The sequence below is a fragment of the Phyllopteryx taeniolatus genome, chromosome 3 (genome assembly GCF_024500385.1).
Source record: "Phyllopteryx taeniolatus isolate TA_2022b chromosome 3, UOR_Ptae_1.2, whole genome shotgun sequence".
Classification (NCBI taxonomy): Eukaryota; Metazoa; Chordata; class Actinopteri; order Syngnathiformes; family Syngnathidae; genus Phyllopteryx; species Phyllopteryx taeniolatus.
Genome location: NC_084504.1, coordinates 10055234 through 10075512, shown reverse-complemented (window position 1 = coordinate 10075512; position 20279 = coordinate 10055234). Strand labels below are relative to the sequence as shown.

The window sequence follows — 20279 nt, the reverse complement described above, 5'->3', positions numbered from 1 at the left end:
CTTGTTTTAAACTTGAAAGAAAAAAGCATTATTCTCAAAATAATATGACCTTTTTCAAAAAGGTGTAAAAAATATAACTATTGTCATTACTGTTTCATTAACGCATTTTTTCATTAATTGATTAAGTAAATATTCCTTTATTTTGATTTTCTTGTATTTTTTATAATCTTTTTATTTACCCTTTATTAAATTATTCAAATTATTACACTATTTTAAATTAGTGAATGCATTTTTAATTACTTTTTTTTTTTTTTTTTTAGAATTATTTCTTTTTTCTTGCGAGGATAAAATTCAGTCTCATGATGTTACAACATTTTTCCAAGAAAAAAAAGATGTTTGTCTCTAAAAATTCTTTTGTTTTTTTTTCATGAAAGATTTTCACTTTTCTGTTCAGAATAAGATGACTCGCTGGTTTAGCCTCCCTTGTGGCCCGCCCTTCCTCCATGTGCCAGCTCAGCAACTCCGTACACCCGTTGACTAACATGCATGTGATATGATGGTGTTCATTCACCAATAAGTGATAGAAACACTATCGACTTTACTTGTGCTGGGATCACTAACAACAACACAGGTTATACTAATGTATCAATTCACAGGTTCTTACAGGTGTTTAGACACTAAAAAAGAATCCCACCGCACCAGTCGTCAGTAGCACTGCCTTGCTCATTTCCCACATCCTGTCCTGCCTTTTTATGTCCTCTCTTATCTTATGGCATGTCCTCAACCCCCCCCCCCCCCCCGCCTTCTACAAATGACTGTTGTAATGTTACTTGTGTTCAAATATCTAGACTGTCTCACTATTGTTCCGCTGTGGTTCTCACCCCGGTGCCCTTGTCCACTCTGTCCCTCTGTCTGTCCCCTAAAACAATTTTGTGTCCTGCTGCATTTTCAATAAAAATCAGAATAATAAAAACATTTGAAAATAAGCAGTGGGAGTATTTTAAAAAAACAAAGAATAAGATGACTTTTTTCCCGAAAATATATTTTTTTGTCCTTACAGTACTTGGATAATATTACATTTAACAAAATAAATATGGTTGAAACATTCTCGTAAAATAATATAATCTATAACATGTAAAAAAAAAAAATGATTTATTCCATAATATTAACACTTTTTTTAAAAAAATACAACTCTTGTAATATTTTGACTTTTTCATGAAGATTTTATTCCTTACGATAACGGCTTTTTTCTTGATAAAATATGACATTTTGTCGTAACATTGCGACTTTATTCTCGTGACTTAGTGCCATGTTTTGTCAGAAAATGCAACTTTTTGATTTGCGGATCGTGGAATCAGTCTGCAAGGTTGCCAACAGTCTCGGCCAATATTGAAAATTTGAAGACTCCCCCAATTTTATTTTCTCGTAAGATTGCTTTTTTGGTCCTCTGAAAAGTACGACTTTATACTCATACAAGAATGGCTTTTTCTTTGAAAAATACTATTTTATTGTATTTTGAAAAAGTATGCCTTTTTCTCTCGAAAAATACCATGACTCTCAAATATGACTTTTTCTCAAAGAATGAATTTTTTTCTTGGAAAAAAAAGACTTAATTCTTTTACTTTATTCTTATAACTTTGCGAGAAATTGAATGTATTGTATTATAGTATAATATCTAAAATGTTTCCTTTAAATACAACTTTTCTCTTGTAAAATTTTACTCCTTTTTTTAATGAAAACTTAAGAAATCTCAAGAAAATACAGCCTTTTGTCATAATTGCAATTTTCTTTCTCGAAAAAAATCCAAGTTGATTCTTTTAAGATTCCGACTTTATTATTATTATTTTTTTAAATGCTACTTTTTGAATTGCGCATGGTAGAATCGGTCTTGGTGGGCCGCCTGATTAACAATAGGCTCGTCCAATAGTATTTGACGTCCCTTCCCCTCTCTCTCTCTCTTTCCCTCAATCCATGCAGGAAATGAATTTGCTTGGGTGATTTTTTTCCTTCGCATTTGGCCGGCCGCGTTAAGCCGATTAACTTCAATAACGTGCTGTGTGCTAATCTCATTAAAACTCGGCTTAGCATATGAATATCGAGCATTATTCTTATTATTACTCGCTTTTGTAAGAACGCACACACGGCACATTCCGCAAATGTCCTGTTGCACTTTATGGACGCTGTTTGACCTTCTTTCGACTTTCAAACGACAGTCGTGCAAATTCCATTTGCATTGCTACGAGCTAACATGCTAACGTAGCTCGGGTTTTGTGCTTGCTGTCACTTGATTGGATTAATGAAAAAAAATGGTTTCATCAAAAGTTGTTCGATCTACTTAGCAGGTTTGAAAAGTCACTGGGCTTCATTGGAGGAAACCCACCAAGGGCACGGGGAGAACATGCAAACTCCACACAGGCGAGGCCGGGATTTGAACCACGGTCCTCAAAACTGTGAGGCAGATGTGCTGACCAGTCGTTCACCATGACGGCTATGAAAAAGTTTATTTAGAAAAAAAATATTAACAGATTCTGAAGTGAACATTAAAAAAACACATGACTTTTTCTTGAAAACAATATATTAAAAAGATTACATTTGTATTTGAAAGACATTTTTTCATGTAAAAATTGTGTATTTTACATATTTATTCACTTCTTTAGACTTAAATCCAAATGTATCTGGAAAGAAAAATCATAAAAAGATGAATTATTTAAAATAAACTAAAATAAAATCAAAAATTGTAAAGAAAAAAACAAAACAGTTTTTCTCCAAAATACAACTGTAACATCAGTATAAAGTCCTACTACCATGGCTTGTATATTGTTGATCCTGCTGTACGAAGCGTTATGATAATAGAAATAATAAGAATAAAGCTCAGGCTAGGCTCATCATCATGAATAAAGCATGAGGCTTTCATACAATACAATGAACCTCGCACAAACATGCACGCACACGCATGCACACACGTCCACAAAGACAATTTGATCTTCTTCGCCCGAAGCGTTTACTCAACGCGTCAATTGGACGAGTGTCTTGTCTTTTGTGCGCAGTCGTGATAAGCGACGTCGTTTCGCTTTGATGCTAAGTGGCAATGTGACAGAAAAATAATTTAAATAAATAAAAATGTGTCGTGAACGTCCTCTGATGATGATAACATTTGTGCTTTGCCCCCCCCCCCACCCCCCAAAAAATATCATAATATTCGCAACCGGACGAGGAAGTGGCTGCGTGTTAATCTTTCTTAGACGTTTTATTGCCTTTCACTATTGGTTTGTGTGGAATATTTAAATTCATGGTAACACCATGGAAGCAATATCTTAATGTTCCTGTGTGACATTTGCTCATAAAAGATGACTTCATCAAAGACAGAAAAATGGAAATTAGGTCTCAAGACAGACAAAGAAAATGGAAGACGAATGACTAACAAGCTCCTGTTAGCTGCATGTAATATATCATTTTGGAACAAATGGACTGACAGTTACTAAAGATAATGTTGTCATATTATCCATCCATACATACATCCATCTTCTTGTTGTCTGTAAAATAAAAAATATGATTTCATTCCGAGATCTCACTCATCTTGAAATATTTTTAAAACAAATTCAGTCGTCCGTCGCGTTCATGAAATGAGATTGTTTAAACAGCCTTGTAGAATAAGCAGCTGGATCCTCCAATTTTCTTTTTAAACCTAGCTTTTCTCGCCAAATATTCAATTTATTTCTCCCAAAAGTAGTTCTTTCCTCAATAGTATTTTACTGGTTTACTAAAAAAAAAAAAAAAAAAAAAAAAAAAACACCCCATATCTTTTTCCTCAAAAATTGAAAATGTTCCTTAAAAATGATTTTTTTTTTCTCAAACAAATAAGACAAACATCCTGATCTTTTTCTCCCTCCCCAAAATAAGAAATACTAGTTTTCTTTTGAGGAAAAAACACGTTAACACTATTCTCGTAAGATTATGATTTGAAATTGTGACTTGTCTATTAACTTCCACTATTTGGCTTCATGGAAGGATGTTTTTAGTTGGGTGGCACCGTGAGGTCCAACTGGACCTTTCAAAGAATGTTCAAAACTTCATATATTCATATATATATTTTGTCTTTTTTTCACACTGGTGTTCCATTGTAAATTTGAACTCCTCGGCCACGTCTTCGCTCTATTTGGACGTCAGAAGAAAAAGAAAGTACCTCAGATGAGGTCGCCGTCTGTGCTCCTTGCTCCCTCTCTTGAGAAGGTCCACAGAGACCTAAAATGGACGCTGGCCCGCTTCCCCTCCTTCACCATTATGTAAAACCTTAAGGTTATGTAATCGCGTGTGTTTGCACGCGCTGGACTTGATGTTGACAAGCTGTGATGCTGAGCTGTTTCCCATAGACACAGACTTGAACCCAGCACCTTCTCGCTGTGAGGCCACCAAGCGAAATCCACTGCTTCACCCGTGTGAACATAACATGAACATTTACTTATGTACACACAGAAACACACAACAAAACACAGCTGCTCAGACTAATTAGAAAACAGTGACTGTGTATGTATGTGTGTGTGTGTTCATGCGTCAATTACGTTTTGCCACCTGCTCCAGCGCTAGCAGCTAGCAGGTGAGAAAATGTTTGGAAAAATGCTAACGACATGTAAAACAATAAAGAGATGTTTAAAGAACAATGAGTAACAACAGTGGCAGGCCGCGGAGTCGCTTCGGGTCATGAAGGATTACTCCACCAGACACGCTAGACCAGTGGTGTCCAAACTGTGGTCCGCAGGCCACGAGGGCCCGCCGTCCATTTTTTTGTGGCCCGTGGCATGTACTAAAGATAACATTGAACACAGCCCACAACCCTAATTTGCACGAAAAGAAATAATTTTATTTTCAAAACGGCGGTATCGTTGGAAAGCTTGCTAAACGCAGAAACAGATAACATATAATAATGATGAACTTTAAGTAATTATAAGAAGCCAAGGGCCAAAGTTGACAAAAAAAATAATGGTGGCAGTCAGGTGATGTGTGGTTTTATTTGGCACTCAAACACACATAAAAAAATTAAGTTTCAAGAATGAAGAAAAGTTAGCATTGCAAGCGGCGGAAGATATGAGCCATCATGGTGGGTCAGAATAACATCACGAGCGACCTGGAGGGTCCAAAAAATGTGTCCGCATATCGACCAATGTACATCACATTTGGCAGAGGCGTGGAAAAATATATAATACACATTACAATATGGATTTGGAAATGTTGAAGTTTTCGAGGGGGTTTGTCAAATTAAAATTTGGGAAATGTTCTCTGAGAATTGTAAGGTGTGTACTTGCTCTAAAGAGAAATTTCAAAGTCCTGATTAAAACTAGGTGTTCTACGTCATCAGTAGTGGTGTCGTGGTTCGGTGACTCGTGTGGGTTTAGCGTGTTTAATCATTTAAAGTTGAAGGATTTCAAAGATCCTTCGATTTTTCTGTATCCTCAGAGAAATAAGTTTGAACACCCCTGCAGTAGACCAATACGAATGATGTACAGCGGTATGTACAATGGAAATGGACCAGAGCAGGCCACCATGTGTGATCATGTCTTGGTGAAGCAGCATGTGGTTCATCGCCCGACATTCCAAATGTCCTGTGTTTTTTCAAGCAGGACTTCTTTGGACATTTTGTGGGTCGACTTATGATAGAGTTACCTATCAAATTTCATGATGCTAAGTGAAACCAACCTCAGGGGCTGAATTTTTGAAAACATTTGAACGACCTTCCAAATGACAAATTGAACCTAAACCGAATGCTCCAAAATAAAATGGCAGACTTCCTGCGTCTTTTTGGCTCTGGAGGTCTTTTTATGCTAGACATGCCTACCAAGTTTCATGGTGCTAAGTTAAACTACCTTCAGGTGCTGAATTTTCAAAATATTTAAAGGACCCCCTGAAATTAGCATATTCAACCTAAAATGGCCGCTTTAAGCCAAAATGACAGGCTTCCTGTGTTTTTAAGACATGACTTCTTGAAACTTTTTTGTTGATATACTAATGACAGACACACCTACCAAGTTTCATGTTGCTAATTAAAACTGGTTTGGGAAGCTGAATTTTCAAAACATCTCATTATTTCTAGTGTGGGGTTCCAGCCAGACCCCCCACACCCCCCAACCCCCACTGGGAGGAATCTGTCCCACCTAGGTCACCGTGGCGACCTCCTTTTGGCGAGTGAGAAATGTCTGGCGTCCCCCTGGCCCGTTTTTTTTTTTCTGATGGTAAACTGATCCTGACCACACATCGAGGAGACCCCCTCCGGACCCCCTTTTTACCACATACTCCCTCCCACCACTGCTGTCAATCAGCAGCTAACAGTGTGAGTACAGCTGATTTAAACCATGTGAACAACTAATGCTGCAAATTGAGGCCTGGTCTAGGCCCTTGTTCTCGTCCGTGCCTTGGGCTTGCCCAAAGTTTTGGTCCCAGTCTAGGCCTTGGTCCCAGTTCTAGCCCTGGTCCTGTCTAGGACCTTGTCTTGATGTATGGACTGTATAGTATAATGGACCAGTGCTGTGTTCTAGGTCATTCCACACAAATGGTGTAGTGATATTAGCATGAAGTCTGACCTACATTCCTCATTACGTAAAAGCTATTATGTAAGAAACAACCTTTTTTTTCCCCCAAAGCAAAGACCAAACATGGCGAGTTCCTGGTCCGCACGTGTAAATTTAGAACTTTGATTTCCACTTTTAGCCTCTTACTGCCTGTTTGCAGCATAGGAAGTGAGAAGTCGAAGTAGAAATTCCTCTACGTCGTCTTCTAAACTGTGTGTGTGTGCATGTGCGTGCATGCGTGCGTGTGTGTGTGTGACGTGTGTCTACAGTATAGTATTTATAGCTTTGTTCACGCTGCCTAATAAAGATGGGAATTTTCCACCTTTTTCCTTGGTAGTTCTGAGTGAACATCACTGACACAGATTGGCGGTTCAAAGTCTACCTGGCAGTTTTCCTGCCTTCTGAGGTAATAATGGCGCAGTAACAGAAATGGGACAAGGTTTAACACCTGAAACTCCCAACTCCTGAGCTGTTGTGTTGAAAGCAATCTAGATTAGATTGGTATCTTGATTAGATAGATTAGCTAGGTAGGTGTATTAGATGGGTTGGATAGATCACTAGATTAGATGCGCAGGCAGATTGAATCGATTATACAGGCAGGTAGACCAGATAGGTAGGTAGATTAGATAGGTTAGATAGATGAGATAAATAGAGTGGGTTGTTTGGATTGGTAGGTGGACTTAATAAATATATTTGATAGGCTGGTATATTAGATAGGTAGGCATATTAGATAGGTAGGTAAATAAATTAGATAACTAGGTGGTAGGTCCGTTATATAGATTAGGTACCTTGGTATATTAGATAGGTAGGCAGATTAAGTGAGCAGATTAGATAAAAAAGTCAAATTAAATAGGCAGGTAGAGTAGGTAGATATGAGATAAGTAGGTACATAGTTTAGGTAGTTACTATATATAGATTACATCGTGTTTTGCGGCGGCCAAATCATTCAGTAAGTGTGTCGCTTTGAACCCTGAAAACCACGTGCACATTTAGGACCTTACCCACCACACGCCTTCCCAGACGGCCCTTCATCTCCAAGTGGTTGACTATATAGACCAGCCATGTGTTTTGTTTCTCTCTGCGGATGTTGGGAGGCTATGGCATGAGTTTATCATCTGGTTAGAGTGGGCTCTGTAAATTGGTAGCTGCTATAAAAAAAATGGCTGGCAAATTAGAGAGGGGCCGGATTCCTCTGTGGAGGTCTCGCGGTCGGGCATCCCACTCTGGTGCTGCAGTACGTGCTTGGCAGCTGGGAAGAGGACATTTTTATGATCTGATTAGCTGGAAAGTAGGGGACATACACAGCCAGCATGTTTCCTCAATGGGATCTAATATGTGTGATGGTTTCCTGACTTTCGAGGTACCAGGAGAGGCGGGCCTGCGGATAACCAGACCGTGGGTGTGAAGTTTTACACCTAATGCTAGGCCTGTCACAATAATTACTATATCGACTTATCGTTCGCTAAATATAATGGACAACGATAGTTTTTCCGGACTCGATAAATGGTCATTGTTGTGGTGAGCTGGCGTGCGGATCACACAGTGAGCCAACAGAGTCGGAACGGCTGTGTCATTAGCCGCTAGTGGGCTCATGGAACTTGCCGGTGTTGGCTCTGTCCAATACTCCACAGCCATGCTCCATGTGCAGTGCATAGATTCACACAAAAGAGACACTTTCTCTAAAGTTAACTGTTTGTTGTGGTCCCTAGCTAACGAGGTAGCCTGCGAGCTAATGAGCTAGCGAGTTAAGGAGCTAAACGGCTCGCTTTTAAAATGTCAGTGCCTTTCCGAGTCGTTGTGTGTGTTTGTCCCCAATTAACACAAACACGGGAACATTAACTGTTTATTAAGCATAACTTCAGTGGCACACGTTAGTCAGCTTGTTGTAGTTGAATACAGTGAAGGTCAACATATATTTGATTTGATATTTCATTGACAGGTGAGGGGCTTGTCTTCAGCAGACCAACCACATAGTAGCCAGGATTACATGGAGACATTTTTCTCATTCAGATTGAACATCTCTGGTCATCTGTCTACACGTGATGCGATCTATTCTGATCGGGTATATACATGATATGCACTGCATTTAATCAGAACAGCCTTGAGACATGCGCACGTCATGAACGTCACGTCTTTCATCAAGATGGAGGTCCGTCGTCTATTCAGCACAGTAATTGGGATTGTTTTTATGTTTATTTAAAAAAAAACACTTGATAAAAAATACTTATATGTCCGTCGGGAGCTGCCATATTTACGCTGTGTGTAAACGATGACGTCACTGTGCATTTACGTCGAGACGAAGCATGCGCTAAATGACGGTATATAGCAAAAAATTACTTTTAATTGTTTTGGCAAAAGAAATATTCTACCATTGTGAAACCGAATGAAATTCCATTTGGATTCGGCCTGTTTATTCTGATTGAGGTGTTTATATTGAGCATTTTCATTCGGTTTGGGCTTCTAAACCTATTACAATCGGAATAGAAGGCTCCATGTAAACCAGGCTAGTCTTGCAGCTCTTTATCATATCACAGTGTAAAGAAACACATTTTAAAAGAGAAACAAGAAAGGAAATTATGATAATAAAAATAATAACAACAGTAATGATTTAAAAGCACAAATTTGTGATTTATCAATATGTTCGTACTTGTTTTTGTTCATACTCTGCGAACAAATTTTGAACCCCTTCAGACCACGCGTATGTGCAAATAAAGGAACAGCTTTTGAAAAAAACGTCAAACACCCATCTTTTGCTCAAGATTCACAACGTATTGATACTAGTCATTTATAAAAAACAATAGTTTTAATGATAAACGCTTCAGTCAGGTGTTTTCTAATGAGTAATGCCCTAAATTACTGTGAAAAGATCACATCACTTTTACCCTGGTTCTGTTCAAGTGCTTGCACGTGCTATATGGATGTATGGATGTATCTGCCGCTGTCTGTGGGGGCTGTTGTCACGCAACATTATTTTGTGTGTATTAATCCAGCTTCACAGTTTTCGTATGGATCTAGTACACATGCACGCTACAAATCTCAAACATTTCTCCAAACTCACAGTTGACAAATGTCTGTCAAGCCGCTGGCTTGTTTGTGACGTCTTATATTTTGTCTGTCGGTTCCAAAACTAATTTCATGAATTTTATACAAATGCCTCTTTGCTGTGCTATCTTTATCACATACTATGTATTCTAACAAATCGTCGAGTGTTTTTTTTTTTTATTCTTGGCTCGTAGTTTTCAATTTCTTTTTGCAGACTAATAGTGGTGTGTGTGAGAAGTCGTGAGAGTTGTGAATATAGCAAGCACACTCTGACTGAGGAAGACTGACTACTGGTAAAGATTCTCGCAGCTTTTTTTGTCAGTTGCTTCACTCATAAGAACCAAAACGATGAAATCATGAATTCCCATTAACTTGAAACAAAACTCCACAGAACTGGATTTTAATCAGAAAACTTCTGATTGACACCCGAGAGAGAGAAAGAGAAATGACCCTGACGTGAGCTGTACACGCAAACTTCTGACGTAGAGTCAGTGGCGCTAGTGTTTCGTTACAGTCTATGTCAAACCAGTTCTGTGGAGGTATAGTATAAGTGCAATGGAAGGGTACCTAATCAGGCAGTTACTGTGATGTGGCAGATGACCAGAACATCCCACCTAATGATTTTTTGTAGTCCTTTTACACATTTACTTTCAGAAAATAGAAACTCTGAGGTGTTACTTTAGCACGTCTTACTCCAGATCAGAAGGTTGCATGTTTAAATCATGTCAGGGTCCTTTCTTTTGCAGACAAATACTTGCGAGTGTGAAGTCATGACAGGTTTTAAAATCTCAAAACACAAGGTTAGCAATAAAAACTGAGCAGCGTCAAAGTTTCCAGCAGCTGTTGTGTGGGGTTTCTTGTATCAAAAGCATCCAAACTGTGAATTTTTTACAAACTTTCACTAAAGTTATGGAGAAGGTGTATAGCATCTGGATTGAAACCAGACCTTTTGATTCAAAACACAATGCCAAAGAAATGACCCTGACTTGATCAGATTCAGAATCAGAATCAGAAACAGAATCATCTTTATTTGCCAAGAATGTCCAAAAAACACAAAAGGAATTTGTCTCCGGTAGTTGGAGCCGCTCTAGTACGACAACAGACAGTCAATTGACAGAGAACACTTTGGAGACAGAAAGACATTGACAAAAAAAACAAACAGTCACTGAGCAGTAAAGGGTTGCTAGTTATTTGGTAATGCCGGTACTTTTTTTTGTTTTGACAATTGTGCAAAAAGATGCAGAGACCTCTCGCACTAACCTTCTGTCAGACACACTACCGTTCCGCCACAGTCTGAGAAAAGATGTTTCTGCATAGGTCTAGGTGCAGTAGTAGGTTACCTAATTAACGGCAAACACTGCAGGTCACTGACTGATGCCCGACCACTGCATCAGTGTGATAAAAAGCTTGCACATTATTAGTGATACAAGTCACCAGTGGACAATTTTCTAACATCTGTGAGCGGAGTTTTTTTTTCTTCAATCTCATCTAAACTGAATACATGCCGTCTCCGAACAAAACTCAGGAAAAGGGGGCATCCGGATTTGAACCAGAGAGATCTTGATCTTGATTTACACTCAGCAAACAGTTACTCTGTGGAGTAGTGGAAGTGCATCTGGTTGCAATTGTGAAAATTATGTTTGAGTCATGTCCATCCATCCATCCATGCATCCATTTTCAACACTGCTTATCCTGGTTAGGGTCGTGGGACGCTGGAGCCTATCCCAGCTGACTTTGGGCGAAAGGCGGACTACACCTTGAACTGGTTGCCAGTCAGTCGCAGGGCACATATACACACGGACAACCATTCGCACTCACATTCACACCATCACTGAGTGGGAACTGAACCCACGCTGCCTGTACCACAGTCAGGCGAGTGTAACACTACACCATCAGTGACATGTTTGAGTTATGTCAGGATCAAAATAAGTGTGGTACCTACGAGCTCCAATGTTTTTTTTTACTCCGGGTAATTTTAGCGAAGCCAAACCGTTGGTGTGAAGTTGAACGTCTAACACTCACTTCTCCCACAGACTAGCTTCTGAAACCTACCACTGTGCTTGCTACCTGGACAAAATGACTGAATTGCGAACTCTGTGGTGCAAAGGTAGCGTGTCTGACTCAAGATTGTGTGAAGAAGGGACATGGAATCTGGAATCAAACCAGACCTCTTAATTAACACCAGAATTCCAAAGAAATGACCCTGATGTGATTTGAACACATAAACTTCTGATCTGGAGTCAGACGCGCTACCGTTGCGCTACAGACTCTGTTGAAACAGGTTTCTGTAGAGGTATAGCTGCAGTAGTAGGGTACCTAATCAGCCTGGCAAACTGCAGGTCACTGACTGATGCCCTACCACTGCATCAGTTTGAGAAAAAACTAAGCCACTTTAAGCGAGACAAGTAAGCAGTGGACAATATTCTCACATGTGGGAGGGGATTTTTTTTTCTCAAGTTTGTCTGAAAACTGAACCAGAGACCTCTTGACCTGCAGTCAAACGCTCTACCACTGAGCTATACCCCCATGACACAGTGTCAACACTTCGGTCTGAAGAGTATTTTATATAGAGTTCACTGGGTCAACTTACACTCAGCACAGTTACTCTCTGGAGTAGTTGGAGTGCATTTGGTTCCAGTTGTGAAAATTATGTTTGAGTCATGTCAGGATCAAGATAAGTGTTGTCCCTACGAGCTCCAATGTTTTTTTTTTTTTTTTTTTTACTCCAGATCATTTTAGCGGAAATTCAGACCGTGGGTGTGAAGTTAAATGCCTGACACTCAGTTCTCCCACAGACCCGCTTCAGAAACCTCCCACTGTGCTTGCAACCTGGACAAAATTACTGAATCGTGAACTCTGTGGTGCAAAGGGAGCTTGTCTGATGCAAGATTGTGTGAAGAAGGGACATAGATTCAGGAATCTAACCAGATCTCTTGATTAACAGCAGAATTCAAATGAAATGATCCTGATCTGATTTGAACACATAACCTTCTGATGTGGAGTCAGAAACGCTACCGTTGTGCCACAGAGTCTGTGGAAAGAGGTTTCTGTAGAGGTGTAGGTGCAGTAGTAGGGTTCCTAATCAGCCTGGCAAACTGCAGGTCACTGACTGATGCCCAACCACTGCATCAGTTTGAGAAAAAACAAAGCCACTTTAAGCAAGACAAGCCAGCAGTGGACAATTTTCTCGCATGTGGGAGGGGATTTCTTTTTTCCTCAAGTTTGTCTGAAATCCTAATTCATGCCATCTCTGAACAGAAGTCAGGAGAAGAGAGCATCTTGATTTGAACCAGAGACCTCTTGATGTGCAGTCAAATGCTCTACCACTGAGCTATACCCCCATGACACAGTATCAGCTCTTCGGTCTGTAGAGTATTTTATATAGAGTTCACTGGCGGTCAGCGCAGTTCCTCTCTGGAGTAGTTGGAGTGCATCTGGTTCCAGTTGTGAAAATTATGTTTGAGTCATGTCAGGATCGAAATAAGTGTTGTCCCTACTCGCTCCAATGTTTTTTTTTTTTTTTACTCCAGATCATTTTAGCGGACATTCAGACCGTGGGTGTGAAGTTTAATGCCTGACACTCAGTTCTCCCACAGACCCGCTTCAGAAACCTCCCTCTGTGCTTGCAACCTGGACAAAATTACTGAATCGTGAACTCTGTGGTGCAAAGTTCGCTTGTCTGACGCAAGATTGTGTGAAGAAGGGACATGGATTCTGGAATCAAAACAGATCTCTTGATTAACACCAGAATTCCACAGAAATGACCCTGATGTGATTTGAACACATAACCTTCTGATCTGGAGTCAGACGCGCTACCGTTGTGCCACAGAGTCTGTGGAAAACGTTTTTTGTAGAGGTATAGGTGCAGTAGTAGGGTTCCTAATCAGCCTGGCAAACTGCAGTTCACTGACTGATGCCCTATCACTGCATCAGTTTGAGAAAAAAACTAATCCAATTTAAGCTTGACAAGTCAGCAGGGGACAATCTTCTCACATCTGGGAGGGGATTTATTTTTTCCTCAAGTTTGTCTGAAATCTGAATTCATGCCATCTCTGAACAGAAGTCAGGAGAAGGGGGCATCTGGATTTGAACCAGAGACCTCTTGATCTGCAGTCAAATGCTCTACCACTGAGCTATACCCCCATGACACAGTGTCAACTCTTCGGTCTGCAGAGTATTTTATATAGAGTTCACTGGCGGTCAACTTACACTCAGCACAGTTACTCTCTGGAGTAGTTGGAGTGCATCTGGTTCCAGTTGTGAAAATTATGTTTGAGTGATGTCAGGATCGAGATAAGTGTTGTCCCTACTTGCTCCAATGTTTTTTTTTATTTTTTTTTTTACTCCAGATCATTTTAGCGGACATTCAGACCGTGGGTGTGAAGTTTAATGCCTGACACTCACTTCTCCCACAGACCCGCCTCAAAAACCTACCACTGTGCTTGCAACCTGGACAAAATTACTGAATCATGAACTCTGTGGTGCAAAGGGAGCTTGTCTGACACAAGATTGTGTGAAGAAGGGACATGGATACTGGAATCAAACCAGATGTCTTGATTAACACCAGAATTCCAAAGAACTGACCCTGATGTGATTTGAACACATAATCTTCTGATATTGAGTCAGACACACTACCGCTGCGCCACAGAGTCTGTGGAATGAGATTTCTGTAGAGGTGTAGGTGCAGTAGTAGGGTTCCAAATCAGCCTGGAAAACTGCAGGTCACTGACTGATGCCCTACCACTGCAACAGTTTGAGAAAAAACTAAGCCAATTTAAGCTTGACAAGTGAGCAGTGGACAATTTTCTCATATCTGGGAGGTGATTTCTTTTTTCCTCAAGTTTGTCTGAAATCCTAATTCATGCCATCTCTGAAAAGAAGTCAGGAGAAGGGGGCATCTGGATTTGAACCAGAGACCTCTTGATCTGCAGTCTAATGCTCTACCACTGAGCTATACCCCCATGACACAGTATCAGCTCTCCGGTCTGTAGAGTATTTTATATAGAATTCACTGGCTTTCAGCGCAGTTCCTCTCTGGAGTAGTTGGAGTGCATCTAGTTCCAGTTGTGAAAATTATGTTAGACTCATGTCAGGATCGAGATAAGTGTTGTCCCTACTAGCTCCAATGTTTATTTTTTTTTACCCCAGATCATTTTAGCGGACATTCAGACCGTGGGTGTGAAGTTTAATGCCTGACACTCACTTCTCCCACAGACCCGCTTCAGAAACCTACCACTGTAGTTGCAACCTGGACAAAATTACTGAATCGTGAACTCTGTGGTGCAACGGTAGCTTGTCTGATGCAAGATTGTGTGAAGAAGGGACATAGATTCAGGAATCTAACCAGATCTCTTGATTAACAGCAGAATTCAAATGGAATGATCCTGATGTGATTTGAACACATAACCTTCTGATGTGGAGTCAGAAACGCTACCGTTGTGCCACAGAGTCTGTGGAAAGAGGCTTCTGTAGAGGTGTAGGTGCAGTAGTAGGGTTCCTAATCAGCCTGGCAAACTGCAGGTCACTGACTGATGCCCAACCACTGCATCAGTTTGAGAAAAAACAAAGCCACTTTAAGCAAGACAAGCTAGCAATGGACAATTTTCTCGCATGTGGGAGGGGATTTCTTTTTTCCTCAAGTTTGTCTGACATCCTACTTCATGCCATCTCTGAACAGAAGTCAGGAGAAGAGAGCATCTGGATTTGAACCAGAGACCTCTTGATGTGCAGTCAAATGCTCTACCACTGAGCTATACCCCCATGACACAGTATCAGCTCTCCGGTCTGTAGAGTATTTTATATAGAGTTCACTGGCGGTCAGCGCAGTTACTCTCTGGAGTAGTTGGAGTGCATCTGGTTCCAGTTGTGAAAATTATGTTTGAGTCATGTCAGGATCGTAATAAGTGTTGTCCCTACTCGCTCCAATGTTTTTTTTTTTTTTTTTACTCCAGATCATTTTAGCGGACATTCAGACCGTGGGTGTGAAGTTTAATGCCTGACACTCACTTCTCCCACAGACCCGCTTCAGAAAGCTACCACTGTGCTTGCAACCTGGACAAAATTACTGAATCGTGAACTCTGTGGTGCAAAGTTCGCTTGTCTGACGCAAGATTGTGTGAAGAAGGGACATGGATTCAGGAATCAAACCAGATCTCTTGATGAACACCAGAATTCCAAAGAAATGACCCTGATGTGATTTGAACACATAACCTTCTGATCTGGAGTCAGAAGCGCTACCGTTGTGCCACAGAGTCTGTGGAAAACGTTTTCTGTAGAGGTGTAGGTGCAGTAGTAGGGTTCCTAATCAGCCTGGCAAACTGCAGGTTACTGACTGATGCCCAACCACTGCATCAGTTTGAGAAAAAACAAAGCCACTTTAAGCAAGACAAGCCAGCAGTGGACAATTTTCTTACATCTGGGAGGGGATTTCTTTTTTCCTCAAGTTTGTCTGAAATCCTAATTCATGCCATCTCTGAACAGAAGTCAGGAGAAGAGAGCATCTGGATTTGAACAAGAGACCTCTTTATGTGCAGTCAAATGCTCTACCACTGAGCTATACCCCCATGACACAGTATCAGCTCTCCGGTCTGTAGAGTATTTTACATAGAGTTCACTGGCGGTCAACTTACACTCAGAACAGTTAATCTGGAGTAGTTGGAGTGCATCTGTTTCCAGTTGTGAAAATTATGTTTGAGTCATGTCAGGATCAAGATAAGTGTTGTCCCTACGAGATCCAATGTTTTTTTTTTGTTTTTTTTTAACTCCAGATCATTTTAGCGGAAATTCAGACCGTGGGTGTGAAGTTTAATGCCTGACACTCAGTTCTCCCACAGACCCGCTTCAGAAACCTACCACTGTACTTGCAACCTGGACAAAATTACTGAATCGTGAAATCTGTGGTGCAAAGGTAGCTTGTCTGACGCAAGATTGTGTGAAGAAGGGACATGGATTCTGGAATCAAAACAGATCTCTTGATTAACAGCAGAATTCAAATGGAATGATCCTGATGTGATTTGAACACATAACCTCTTGATGTGCAGTCAAATGCTCTACCACTGAGCTATACCCCCATGACACAGTATCAGCTCTTCGGTCTGTAGAGTATTTTATATAGAGTTCACTGGCGGTCAGCGCAGTTACTCTCTGGAGTAGTTGGAGTGCATCTGGTTCCAGTTGTGAAAATTATGTTTGAGTCATGTCAGGATCGAAATAAGTGTTGTCCCTACTCGCTCCAATGTTTTTTTTTTTTTTTACTCCAGATCATTTCAGCGGACATTCAGACCGTGGGTGTGAAGTTTAATGCCTGACACTCACTTCTCCCACAGACCCGCTTCAGAAACCTACCACTGTGCTTGCAACCTGGACAAAATTACTGAATCGTGAACTCTGTGGTGCAAAGGGAGCTTGTCTGACGCAAGATTGTGTGAAGAAGGGACATGGATACTGGAATCAAACCAGATGGCTTGATTAACACCAGAATTCCAAAGACCTGACCCTGATGTGATTTGAACACATAATCTTCTGATATTAAGTCAGACGCGCTACCGCTGCGCCACAGAGTCTGTGGAATGAGATTTCTGTAGAGGTGTAGGTGCAGTAGTAGGGTTCCAAATCGGCCTGGAAAACAGCAGGTCACTGACTGATGCCCTATCACTGCATCAGTTTGAGACAAAACGAACCTTGACAAGTCAGCAGTGGACAATTTTCTTGCATGTGGGAGGGGATTTCTTTTTTACTCAAGTTTGTCTGAAATCCTAATTCATGCCATCTCTGAACAGAAGTAATGAGAAGGGGATTTGAACCAGAGACCTCTTGATCTGCAGTCAAATGCTCTACCACTGAGCTATACCCACATGACACAGTATCAGCTCTTCGGTCTGTAGAGTATTTTATATAGAGTTCACTGGCGGTCAGCGCAGTTACTCTCTGGAGAAGTTGGAGTGCATCTGGTTCCAGTTGTGAAAATTATGTTTGAGTCATGTCAGGATCGAGATAAGTGTTGTCCCTACTCGCTCCAATGTTTTTTGTTTTTTTTACTCCAGATCATTTTAGCGGACATTCAGACCGTGGGTGTGAATTTTAATGCCTGACACTCACTTCTCCCACAGACCCGCTTCAGAAACCTACCACTGTGCTTGCTACCTGGACAAAATTATTGAATCGTGAACTCTGTGGTGCAAAGTTTCCTTGTCTGATGCAAGATTGTGTGAAGAAGGGACATGGATTCTGGAATCAAAACAGATCTCTTGATTAACACCAGAATTCAAAAAAAATTATCCTGATGTGATTTGAACACATAACCTTCTGATCTGGAGTCAGACGCGCTACCGTTGAGCCACAGAGTCTGTGGAAAGAGGTTTCTGTAGAGGTGTAGGTGCAGTAGTAGGGTTCCTAATCAGCCAGGCAAACTGCAGGTCACTGACTGATGCCCTATCACTGCATCAGTTTGAGACAAAACTAAGCTTGACAAGTAAGCAGTGGACAATTTTCTCACAGCTGGGAGGTGATTTCTTTTTTCCTCAAGTTTGTCTGAAATCCTAATTCATGCCATCTCTGAACAGAAGTCAGGAGCAGGGCGCATCTGGATTTGAACCAGAGACCTCTTGATCTGCAGTCAAATGCTCTACCACTGAGCTATACCCCCATGACACAGTATCAGCTCTTCGGTCTGTAGAGTATTTTATATAGAGTTCACTGGCGGTCAGCGCAGTTACTCTCTGGAGAAGTTGGAGTGCATCTGGTTCCAGTTGTGAAAATTATGTTTGAGTCATGTCAGGATCGAGATAAGTGTTGTCCCTACTCGCTCCAATGTTTTTTGTTTTTTTTTACTCCAGATCATTTTAGCGGACATTCAGACCGTGGGTGTGAATTTTAATGCCTGACACTCACTTCTCCCACAGACCCGCTTCAGAAACCTACCACTGTGCTTGCAACTTGGACAAAATTACTGAATTGTGAACTCTGTGGTGAAAAGGTAGCTTGTCTGATGCAAGATTGTGTGAAGAAGGGACATGGATTCTGGAATCAAACCAGATCTCTTGATTAACACCAGAATTCCAAAGAAATTACCCTGATGTGATGTGAACACATATCCTTCTGATCAGGAGTCAGACGCACTACCGTTGCGCCACAGAGTCTGTGGAAAGAGGTTTCTGTAGAGGTGTAGGTGCAGTAGTAGGGTTCCTAATCAGCCTGGTAAACTGCAGGTCACTGACGGATGCCCTATCACTGCATCAGTTTGAGACAAAACTAAGCTTGACAAGTCAGCAGTGGACAATTTTCTCTCATCTGGGAGGGGATTTCTTTTTTACTCAATTTTGTCTGAAATCCTAATTCATGCCATCTCTGAACAGAAGTGATCATCTGGATTTGAACCAGAGACCTCTTGATCTGCAGTCAAATGCTCTACCACTGAGATATACCCCCATGACACAGTATCAGCTCTTCGGTCTGTAGAGTATTTTATATAGAGTTCACTGGCGGTCAGCGCAGTTACTCTCTGGAGAAGTTGGAGTGCATCTGGTTCCAGTTGTGAAAATTATGTTTGAGTCATGTCAGGATCGAGATAAGTGTTGTCCCTACTTGCTCCAATCTTTTTTTTTTTTTTTTTTTTTTTTTTTTTTTTACTCCAGATAATTTCAGCGGACATTCAGACCGTGGGTGTGAAGTTTAATGCCTGACACTCACTTCTCCCACAGACCCGCTTCAGAAACCTACCACTGTACTTGCAACCTGGACAAAATTATTGAATCGTGAACTCTGTGGTGCAAAGTTTCCTTGTCTGACGCAAGATTGTGTGAAGAAGGGACATGGATTCTGGAATCAAAACAGATCTCTTGATTAACACCAGAATTCCAAAAAAATGACCCTGATGTGATTTGAACACATAACCTTCTGATCTGGAGTCAGACGCGCTACCGTTGAGCCACAGAGTCTGTGGAAAGAGGTTTCTGTAGAGGTGTAGGTCCAGTAGTAGGGTTCCTAATCAGCCTGGTAAACTGCAGGTCACTGACTGATGCCCTATCACTGCATCAGTTTGAGACAAAACTAAGCTTGACAAGTAAGCAGTGGACAATTTTCTCACAGCTGGGAGGTGATTTCTTTTTTCCTCAAGTTTGTCTGAAATCCTAATTCATGCCATCTCTGAACAGAAGTCAGGAGAAGGGGGCATCTGGATTTGAACCAGATACCTCTTGATCTGCAGTCAAATGCTCTACCACTGAGCTATACCCCCATGACACAGGATGAGCTCTTCGGTCTGTAGAGTATTTTATATAGAGTTCACTGGCTTTCAGCGCATTTCCTCTCTGGAGTAGTTGGAGTGCATCTGGTTCCAGTTGTGAAAATTATGTTTGAGTCATGTCAGGATCGAGATAAGTGTTGTCCCTCCTAGCTCCAATGTTGTTGTTTTTTACCCCAGATCATTTTAGCGGAAAATTCAGACCGTGGGTGTGAAGTTTAATGCCTGACACTCACTTCTCCCACAGACCCGCTTCAGAAACCTACCACTGTGCTTGCAACCTGGACAAAATTATTGAATCGTGAACTCTGTGGTGCAAAGTTTCCTTGTCTGACGCAAGATTGTTTGAAGAAGGGACATGGATTCTGGAATCAAACCAGATCTCTTGATTAACACCAGAATTCCAAAGAAATGACCCTGATGTGATTTGAACACATAACCTTCTGATCTGGAGTCAGACGCGCTACCGTTGCGCCACAGAGTCTGTGGAAAGAGGT

The 20279-nt window shown here is 41.0% G+C and overlaps 14 non-coding genes across 14 annotated transcripts; all 14 read right to left on the bottom strand.

Moving 5' to 3' along the window:
* Window positions 1-11740: 11740 nt before the first annotated feature.
* trnaw-cca (transfer RNA tryptophan (anticodon CCA)) lies at window positions 11741-11812 on the bottom strand. Its single transcript has one exon. It is a non-coding gene; the product is annotated as a tRNA-Trp (tRNA).
* A 999-nt stretch (window positions 11813-12811) lies between these two features.
* Window positions 12812-12883, bottom strand: trnac-gca (transfer RNA cysteine (anticodon GCA)). Its single transcript has one exon. It is a non-coding gene; the product is annotated as a tRNA-Cys (tRNA).
* A 420-nt stretch (window positions 12884-13303) lies between these two features.
* Window positions 13304-13375, bottom strand: trnaw-cca (transfer RNA tryptophan (anticodon CCA)). The gene has a single exon. It is a non-coding gene; the product is annotated as a tRNA-Trp (tRNA).
* A 238-nt stretch (window positions 13376-13613) lies between these two features.
* Window positions 13614-13685, bottom strand: trnac-gca (transfer RNA cysteine (anticodon GCA)). Its single transcript has one exon. It is a non-coding gene; the product is annotated as a tRNA-Cys (tRNA).
* A 437-nt stretch (window positions 13686-14122) lies between these two features.
* Window positions 14123-14194, bottom strand: trnal-caa (transfer RNA leucine (anticodon CAA)). The gene has a single exon. It is a non-coding gene; the product is annotated as a tRNA-Leu (tRNA).
* A 237-nt stretch (window positions 14195-14431) lies between these two features.
* On the bottom strand, window positions 14432-14503 carry trnac-gca (transfer RNA cysteine (anticodon GCA)). Its single transcript has one exon. It is a non-coding gene; the product is annotated as a tRNA-Cys (tRNA).
* A 727-nt stretch (window positions 14504-15230) lies between these two features.
* trnac-gca (transfer RNA cysteine (anticodon GCA)) lies at window positions 15231-15302 on the bottom strand. Its single transcript has one exon. It is a non-coding gene; the product is annotated as a tRNA-Cys (tRNA).
* A 422-nt stretch (window positions 15303-15724) lies between these two features.
* trnaw-cca (transfer RNA tryptophan (anticodon CCA)) lies at window positions 15725-15796 on the bottom strand. The gene has a single exon. It is a non-coding gene; the product is annotated as a tRNA-Trp (tRNA).
* Window positions 15797-16540: 744 nt separating this feature from the next.
* On the bottom strand, window positions 16541-16609 carry trnac-gca (transfer RNA cysteine (anticodon GCA)). Its single transcript has one exon. It is a non-coding gene; the product is annotated as a tRNA-Cys (tRNA).
* A 423-nt stretch (window positions 16610-17032) lies between these two features.
* trnal-uaa (transfer RNA leucine (anticodon UAA)) lies at window positions 17033-17104 on the bottom strand. The gene has a single exon. It is a non-coding gene; the product is annotated as a tRNA-Leu (tRNA).
* Window positions 17105-18114: 1010 nt separating this feature from the next.
* trnac-gca (transfer RNA cysteine (anticodon GCA)) lies at window positions 18115-18186 on the bottom strand. The gene has a single exon. It is a non-coding gene; the product is annotated as a tRNA-Cys (tRNA).
* A 1219-nt stretch (window positions 18187-19405) lies between these two features.
* Window positions 19406-19477, bottom strand: trnaw-cca (transfer RNA tryptophan (anticodon CCA)). Its single transcript has one exon. It is a non-coding gene; the product is annotated as a tRNA-Trp (tRNA).
* A 227-nt stretch (window positions 19478-19704) lies between these two features.
* Window positions 19705-19776, bottom strand: trnac-gca (transfer RNA cysteine (anticodon GCA)). The gene has a single exon. It is a non-coding gene; the product is annotated as a tRNA-Cys (tRNA).
* Window positions 19777-20194: 418 nt separating this feature from the next.
* On the bottom strand, window positions 20195-20266 carry trnaw-cca (transfer RNA tryptophan (anticodon CCA)). Its single transcript has one exon. It is a non-coding gene; the product is annotated as a tRNA-Trp (tRNA).
* Window positions 20267-20279: the final 13 nt, after the last annotated feature.